The following is a 9247-nucleotide window of genomic DNA, read 5'->3' as shown; positions in this document are numbered from 1 at the left end:
TCTGTAACCTGAAGCATCTGTAACCCGAGGTACCACTGTATATCCCTGAAGGCAGGCTTAGGTTACGTAACAACTAGAACTATTCCATAAAGAAGTTAGTCCCAAGTGACTGCGACTAAGCAGTCACTTCTCCAAACAAGCAGCAACATACAAAATGGAGAACACACACTGATCAGAACATAGAGGCTGTGTGCTCCTCCATGCTAGTACAACAGACCACACCCTCATCAAGTTAAATGTAATGGAAGTCTGTCACAGCTCAGGAGGAAACTGGAAGTCTTCTCCTGAGTGGTACAAAACATCCCCTAACATGTCCACTGTAGGAATGTTGTACTTGACTGCAGTTTTACGTCCCACAATGAGAGACAGGGAACTGTAGCTACTCCATGTATCTTCTTGTCTTCCTTATAATGCCTTAGTTTCACATAAGTGCAGCATGGTATCGCAATGGCTTGCATTGTCAGGACCAGATCTATCGTCAGTCAGAGTTGTGGGATGTGAAACACAAGAGCAGTTAAGTACAACATTCCTAGAGTGAACATGTTTACACATGGGGAGGAAAGTTTATCCAGCCAGCAGGTAAATTTCCTGTTTTCTTCTTGGCTCGGGCAGACTTCCTCTGCATGTGACTAGAGGTGGGTGTGATCTCACCTGTGTACAGTAGTGCCCCGCAAGACGAATGCCTCGCAAGACGGAAAACCCGCTAGACGAAAGGGTTTTCCGTTTTTGAGCTGCTTCGCAAGACGATTTTCCCTACGGGCTTGCTTTGCAAGACGAAAACGTCTTGCGAGTGTTCCGTTTTTTTCCGCTCCCCCCTTTTTCTAAGCCACTAAGCCGCTAATAGCCTTTTAGCCGCTAATCCGCTAAGCCTTTAATAGCCGCTAAGCCTTTAATAGCCGCTAAACCGCTAATCCGCTAAGCCGCTAATAGGGTTGCTTCGCAAGACGAAAAAACCGCTAGACGAAGAGACTCACGGAACGGATTAATTTCGTCTTGCGAGGCACCACTGTAATGACAAAAGCACAGGGCAGGGAAGCCATCTTTCTCTCTTTGACTACATGCATCAAAGAAGCAACATCTGCTTAGCCAAAGATGCTCTCTTCCAGCCAAGAGAGGACAAAGGGACTGTCTTCTTATGGAATAGTTTCCAAGTGTATGTTACTTTTCTAAGCTAAGTCTGCTTTCTGGGATCCGATTGTGAACAGAATGATATGTGAGTAAACTCTTTTTTATATACTTTTATAGAAGACTGTTTCGTGTCTTATCTTTTACGAGGGAATAAGGGGAAAATACCAGAACAGTTATTATAGAGGCTTTAGCGAGCCTGAGCAAATGCATCCGCTGCAAGTTTAAAAGGGGGAATGTTACTCTGCTAAATAGTGGAACTTTTTAACACAAGTTGGAAAAAGATATAATCAGACAATATATCCTCTCCTGCATCCCTGAACATTCCCACAAGAGTGAGGCACCCCAAAAGGAGGAGAATGGTGGCAAGGCGTTTGACGAGCAGATGTGTGTGCCATGCATGGCCTACCCTGCATCCCATAAACTAGCTTGCTGCCCTTAGGTATGGTAGCAGATGCTGTTGTCCTATCACCAGTGTTAAAATAAGATTCAGCCACTGCTCTGGTCAGTTTCTGTACATGGAATGGTGGGACACCATTTTGTCCTTTGCCTCAGGAAGCGAAATGGCTTGGGCTATCCCTGTGCATTGCATTGCTGCATTGCTGACCCCCAATGATGTACCTGCCCCGATTTTAATGAGGATGTCCCCTGGAGAATCCCTCATTTGCCAGGGATTCGGTTTGAGTCAACCTGAGAAAGGGCATTCTTGATTCAGACACCCCATCTGTGGAACTCCCTCACACCCCAGAGACCATTGGTGCTTATAAGCTTTTGGCACCAAATGAAGACCTACCCAGGCTTTTGGCTGAATCTGTGTCACAGCACTTGGTAAAAATAGCTATTTACCTGTGTATGTGCTTTCGCCTGGTTTTATTGCATGACCTCCAAGATTTCCAAGATAGTTTATTGACTGACTGATTTTATTGTGTCTTTCGGCAATTCACTCTGCTCTGACGTTATCTTGTAACGAAAAGAGGGTAACAAAATTTACAAATAAATAAAATAGAAAGCAAATTATATGAACGGGCATTAGATCATGTATTGTGCTAAATTAGTGGTTTCTGAAAGCAGAAAAGAAACACAGAACAAGGTCAGCCCTCGTATATTTAACACACATGGCTTCCTCCGAAGAATCCTGGGGTGTTTAGTTTGTTAAGGGTGTTGGGAACTGTGGTTCTGTGACTGGTAAACTACTGTTCCCAGTAGGGTGGGGGTGGGGGTGGGGGAGAAGCCATGTGCTTTAAATGCATGTCATGGATGTGACCATAAAATCTAGCACCAGCCTTCCTCACAACCATAAGATGACTTATCACAGACACAATTAGGGGACAGTCCAAGTTAAAATCCCCAAAAGAGTGAGGAATGTATAAAGAGTATCTTAAAAAACAGTGACCTCAAATAAAAACCTGGACTTGCTTTGAGTAATTTTTGCAAAACAAAATAAGGGTTACAAGTATATTATATGGAGAAAGACAGTAATGATGAAAAGAGAAAGAAGCAGTTTATAAAGAAAGCAAAAGTAGAACCTCATAGAGGAGGAAGGAAGTCTATAAGAACAAAATAAGAATCGGGAATAGAAAAGAAGATAACATGAGTCTGTTTGTAAGATTTTTCGGATTTACTGTATGGTTATGTGTTTGCAATTTCTTTTTGTGTGTGTTTTCTGTTTAGTTTGTTTTTCTTTTGTTTTTCTTCACGTTTTGAGTGTTTATGTGTTGTCACAAAAATTCAGTAAAAAGCACTTTAAAAAGCAAATAAACCATAAGATGACTTATGATTGTGCTTTCCCTCTTTCTATACTGCATACACACCACACATTCAAAGTGCACGACTCCCCCCAAAGAATCCTGGGAGTTTACCCCTCACAGAGCTGGGAATTGTAGTTCTGTGAGTGGTAAGCTACAGTTCTGCATTTGCTTTCAGGGTGCCTTCAATCACGTATGGTGTGTATACAGCCAAAGAATATTTGGAAGCTAAATGGTATGCAAGAGAAATCCCTCCCACATAACAGCAGCGTGAGTTTGTGCCCTTGTTTTTTAGCTCTCCACTTATTCTTCTCTGAGTAGTATTGATCGCCTTGGCATAAGCTTGCAAACTGCCTCCATCTTTCTTACTAGCGCCACCTGCCCTGCTTCAGGCCTGCAGGAGTCTCCTCTTCCCACATCACAGTTCAATCTCCCTGTGGTTATTGCACATCTATCTTTCAAGGATCCTCCTTCTACTCTGCAAAAACGCACACAGAGACTCCTGAGGCCTTCCAGTTCTTTGTAGCTCTCAAAATAGCAACAACAGAGCAGCGATAAACTAGCTGGCCCAGTTTGTATCAGGAGCGCATTGCTACTTCTTGGGTGGCATTCCTGCCATGTGCCGTGGAGGAAAATAAAATATTCCTCTCCTTAGGGCCTCTAATTATTTAACTTTGGCTTGGAAATGTGGGCCAATTCCTGGCTTGTTGGCACAGGCAACTTCCTCCGAAATCTATCCTATAACCGTAGTTTGACTTTCATGTCTGCATACTGCTGTCAGGTGATCTTTGATAAAATATAATGAAGGAGAGATCTGACGAAAGATTGTGACATACCTTTGTTTGGTGTTGCTGAAGCTCTGGGGTTGAATGCCTCTGGGCTGAACAAGGCACTTAAAGATGTGCCAGAACCTCAAAGGTCTGTTTTCTTTACCCTCCTATTGTTGTAAGACGAACTGCTCTTTTAAGATTAGCACGTTGAGCCAACGTTTTATGTCTAAAATGAGTGAGGTGTGCTTTGTAAAATAAAGGATGGCTTTAATAATGGTGTTGTTTTTAAAAGTTAATTTTAAAAAGATTTATTTTGCAATTTTTAAAAAGGGTTTGGGGGCTAACGTGAGTGTAATTTTGATACTATCAGAGTGTACAGCCCCTGCCTTTGCGCTGGAGGGAAAGGGTGCGTCTCCACAGCTATTCCAGGAAACCTTGGTCCCAATGCCTGGAGTCACACCACTGATCTTGCCCTCTGCCGGCTCTCCAACCCAGTCAATTCTTAATTAACAAGCGGTAAAAATGCCTAGCGTGCAGGCTGGTGGGGGAGAGAAGAGGGGCCATATATTACTTCTTAATTGTTTTATTTGTTTTTCCCCCCATGTTTTTGTTGTTGTTTAGTCGTTTAGTCATATCTGACTCTTTGTGACCCCATGGACCAGAGCACGCCAGGCACTTCTGTCTTCCACTGCCTCCTGCAGTTTGGTCAAACTCATGCTGGTAGCTTCGAGAACACTGTCCAACCATCTCGTCCTCTGTCGTCCCCTTCTCCTTGTGCCCTCAATCTTTCCCAACATCAGGGTCTTTTCCAGGGAGTCTTCTCTTCTCATGAGGTGGCCAAAGTATTGGAGCCTCAGCTTCAGGATCTGTCCTTCCAGTGACCACCCAGGGCTGATTTCCTTCAGAATGGATAGGTTTGATCTTCTTGCAGTCCATGGGACTCTCAAGAGTCTCCTCCAGCACCAGAATTTTCATGTTACTGATCATCAAAGAGCAGTAAGACAAGCAAAACTTCCTGCTCCGCTCCCCAAGAGGTGAGATTGAGGCTAGCACCCCTTAGATCAACACTAATTCCAGTCACTTATGCAAACAAATAAATTATAGTTTAAAACTACATTAGTTGGAAATTTTGTGGTTCTGCTGCATCCTTTGTAGCTTTCTTCACAAATAAAGGCACAACCAATCCATTGTAAATGTGTCCTTTCGTTCCCAACCCTTCGCAAGCATTAATTTGTTAGGTTTGTGTTATCTGTCAGGAAATGGTTGAGCAAAGCCAGCTGAGGGGATTTAGCAAAGCTTGGGGGCATATAAATAAAACAATGTATGTATAAAATCCTCTTTTAAAGTCATCCAAGTTGGTGGCCATTACTACCTCCTGTGGAAGCTTATTTATGCACTGTGTGCATAAGAAGTTCTTTCTCTTGCCTTTCCTGAATCTTCCAAAATTCAACTTTCTTGGATGTTCCCAAGTTCTAGTGTTATGGCGGAGTGAGGAAAACATTGCTCTAGCTACTTTCTCCACATCATTCTTAAGTTTATACACCTCTTTCATTGTATATCCTCTAACCTGCATTTTCTAAAGCACCTCAGATATTCCAACCTTTCAGCGGCGTAGCGTGGGTTGTCAGCACCCGGGGCAAGGCAAGTAATTTGCGCCCCCTAACCCCTAACCTGCCGCAGCTGCCAGCTTCTTCTTGCTGCTGCCTGGGCTGGGGTATTTACGGTAAGGTAGCCACGGCGGCGGCGGCGGGTCCGTGTCAGGTGATCTGAGGCGAGTTGCCGCTGGCGCTGCAGCCCAAACGACGCCGCTTGCCCGGAGGAGGGCACAGAGGCGAGGAAAATGCAACATGGCCCAGCAGCTGCAGCAGCAGCGGCGGGGCTGTGAGGAGGGGCTGCCTGGCGCGCCCTCCGTGGCCCTGACATGCGGGGACCGCGGCGAGCGCTGAGAGCCGCTGCCAGCTCGTCGGTTCCCCGAGACATGGGGCTCTGCTACAGCCTGCGCCCGAGGCTCTTCGGCGACTCCGGAGGCGGCGAGCGCGCCCCCCCCAGATGTTGTGCCCGGTGCGGCCGGCCCCCCCTGCACCCCCCACACTACACCACTGCAACCTTTCTTCACAGGGGAGTTGCTCAATCCCCTTTATCATTCTGGTTGCCATTATTATTATTATTATTTTATACCCTACCCATCTGGCTGGGTTTCCCCAGCCACTCTGGGTGGCTCCTAACAGAATATTAAAAACACAATAGAACATCAAACATTAAAAACATCCCTAAATAGAGCTGCCTTCAGATGTCTTCTAAAAGTCAGATAGTTGTTTATTTTCTTGACATCTGACGGAAGAGCATTCCACAGGGCAGGCGCCACCACCGAGAAGGCCCTCTGCCTGGCTTCCTGTAACTTCGCTTCTCACAGTGAGGGAACCGTCAGAAGGCCCTCGGAGCTGGATCTCAGTGTCCGGGCAGAACGATGGGAGTGGAGAGGCTCCTTCACGTTCTCTACAATATCCTTTCGAAGGCGAGGCAACCAGAACTGTCCTTCCAAATGTGGTCGCACCACAGATATAATGGCATTATGATATTGGCAGTTTAATGTTGTTCTTTTATGTTTTATGTGCATTATGGGAATTACACTAGTGTGTTGGTGTTTTTGTTTTTTTAACAAGGTAGTGACTCACAAACATTATCAAATAAATCAAATAAAAATAAAGATCATTCAAAGATCATCGTGAATGGAAAGGTAAGCCCGTGTGGATGAGTGGTCCTCCTGTATGCTGCTACCACGACTGACGTCTCAGATAGCGAGGGCCTCTTGGTTTGCAGAACACTTTCTGTTGAGATCAACCATCTCGCTTCTAGTTCCTAGACTTGCTGCTTCCACAAATTACAGCACACTTCTCCCAAACAGAAATGGAGCCCAACCCCAGCAGTGGTACGCGTTGGACCCTGAGCTGGAAGAAATCCTGGTGCCAAGGAAGATGTCGATCTCCCCCCTTGAAAGCTGGCTGATGGTCCAGTATGTCCTCCCTAAAGGTGGAGGCGCTGTCAATGTTTGTGAGAAGCTAGGCTATGAACCCAACCATCAGTATGGCCTCCCCACATCTTCCTGGGATGCAGAGGCTGAGGATGACAGTGAGGAGGGAGGAGGCGAGCTGAACCGGGGCAAAATGGAATGCAAGAAGATCCATTCTGAAGATCCAGAGAAGGAAGATGAACAGACACAAGTACAGGAAGCTGATGAAGCGGACAAAGTTTTTGCGGAAGAAGGTCATGGAAGGTCGGCGCCGGAGGAAACAAAAAAGGTTTGAATGATATCTGGAACGCGTCTGGAGGAGAGCTGGACTGAGGAAGGCTCCTGAGGGATGGACAACACCCAAGATATATCTCAAGAAGTCCGATTGATGTCTCCATGAGGTTTTTTTTTAAATTAAGCAGTATTTAAAGGGGAAAAAATAGAAATAAAATTAATAATAATAATAATAATAATAATAATAATAATAATAATAATAATAATAATAATAATAATAAAGATACACACCCAACAAACAAATGGAAATCTATACATGCTCAGCCAACATAGCCATCTCTGGTGATGTGTGCATTTCTTTAATATGCAAAGTTTAATAATTAGGTGGTTGAATAGCTGAATGATGGTCACAGTGTGCAGAAAATCAAATGGAAAGCTAATGATCCTTGTGGGCATTAAGCTCTGCACCAAATAATAGTAATTGAATTATTTCTTGCATGGTGGGAAGCCTGAGTCTTTCCTTCAGTCCCTGAAGGCATTGCAGGGAAAAGGCAGACACAGAGCTCTGCATGGCCCCTGTTATTCCCTTCCCTGGAACTGACTGGCAAAAGATAGGTATGGCATGAAAGTTACCCACCAGCAGCTGTGGTAGAAAATCAATGCGTGGACATTTGGAATCATCAACAAAAAAGGTGCATTTCCTGTTCTCTCTGTCATTCTGATTTTTACAGTGTTCTCACAATGCATACACTTAAGCATATGGTGTAGGATAGATGCATCTGCCAATTTTGGCATCTCATTTTTTCCAGTTTTTTCTCCACATTTCTGCATCGGTTTGTGGATTTTTTCGAATCTTCACAAAAATTCGCCAGCATTTTAATGCACACTTCTCCAAATATGTATATTTTGGCACACAGCTTTCCCTATTTTTTTGTGTGTATATTATTTTCACTACTGTGTGCATCTTAGGTACACGTCCCCCTGAAAGACACATTTATGTACACATTATTTGGTTGAAGAACCACATGACAAAATTCAGAGAAGTGTGACTTTCATAGGGTAGCTGTGTTTTGCTTCTCTTCTTGTTTTGTAAAGTTCAAATTAGGGATAATCTCGTTGAAATATAAGCTGAACCATATTTCTCCTCCATTCTTAGTGTAGAGAGAGATTTCTTACATCACATCCCAGAGGAGACAGATGATCATCCCTTCTCTCACTTTGGCAAAATACCCTATCTTTCTACAAACAAGACAAAATGCAACCTAAAAATAAATAAATGAGCAAAGCCTAAATACATCCAGTGGAATTTATTTATGAGTATACATCTATAGGATTGCACCGTGAGTGAGTTTAGGGAAAAGTTGTTTGTTTGGGGAAATATTATGACCTAATAATATGAACTAATTTGTTATATGATTGACTTCTTTCATTTTTGCATAAAAAAATTATATTTTGGACAAGGGTTTAATGGAGTGTTGTTGTTTAATATCCTGATGTTTACATATGACTATGAATTGCATCTTGTGTTGTTCTATACATTGTGGAGCGACTGGTTTTGTTGCTTTTATATTATTGTTAATTTCTTGCTAGTTTGATGTAAACTACCTTGAGCATACTGGCAATATTATGTACAAATATAATTCACTTTGACCCTGATTAATTGAAACCAAGAGCATATTTCAATAACTGCTTAGGCCGAAGAGCTATTTATTCTCCAATACTATACAGAATCTCCAGCAAGACAGAATGAATGCTGCAAGCAACCAGGAAGGAAAATCCAAACGACTTATCCTGTGATTAAGAAATAAAGCATCTCATTGATCTTTCATGCCTTCCTAGCTCCTGGAAGCCACTATTGTACGGAGTTGCCTTAACTGAATGAATGTCAGTAGTTGGGTCCCTAAAGCCATTACGTCATGTAATAGAACCTTCAGGAATACATCCAGTCGGAAGACATGTGCAATATGCTCTGAATCAACATCTTTCCTTTGGAATTTGCAGTGAACATAGCGACACCAAATATGTCAAGCTGACAGCCCCGGGGATTGAATTCTTTAAGAGACAAGCAGAGCAGGAAACAGCGGTAGCAGGTGTTGGCATAATAATTAGACCCATGCACTAATGGATGGGGGAAAGATGAAAACAGAGCGACATCTAGTGTTCAGTGAGGACAAAAGCAAAACTAATTTGATTATCCAGTTGCCAGGTTGCCAACACAGAATTTTTCAAATGGGGTCTAAAAGCCACTTCCCCACACAAGCCCCCCCCCCTGTTATTTTATGTATGTACTTATTAAAATGATATCCAGCCTTCCTGTCAAAGTAGCCTAGGGCAGCAAAAGCAAAAGTTCTAAAACAACAGAA

General features: G+C 43.4%; 1 pseudogene across 1 annotated transcript; it reads left to right on the top strand.

Moving 5' to 3' along the window:
• The first annotated feature begins 6344 nt into the window (after nucleotides 1-6344).
• LOC308585493 (small ribosomal subunit protein mS38-like) lies at nucleotides 6345-7023 on the top strand (annotated as a pseudogene). The gene has a single exon. The product of its transcript is annotated as a small ribosomal subunit protein mS38-like (transcript).
• Nucleotides 7024-9247: the final 2224 nt, after the last annotated feature.

This window comes from Podarcis bocagei, assembly GCF_964188305.1.
Source record: "Podarcis bocagei genome assembly, chromosome: 4".
NCBI classification, from domain to species: Eukaryota; Metazoa; Chordata; class Lepidosauria; order Squamata; family Lacertidae; genus Podarcis; species Podarcis bocagei.
This window is presented reverse-complemented; position numbering and strand designations above follow the sequence as displayed.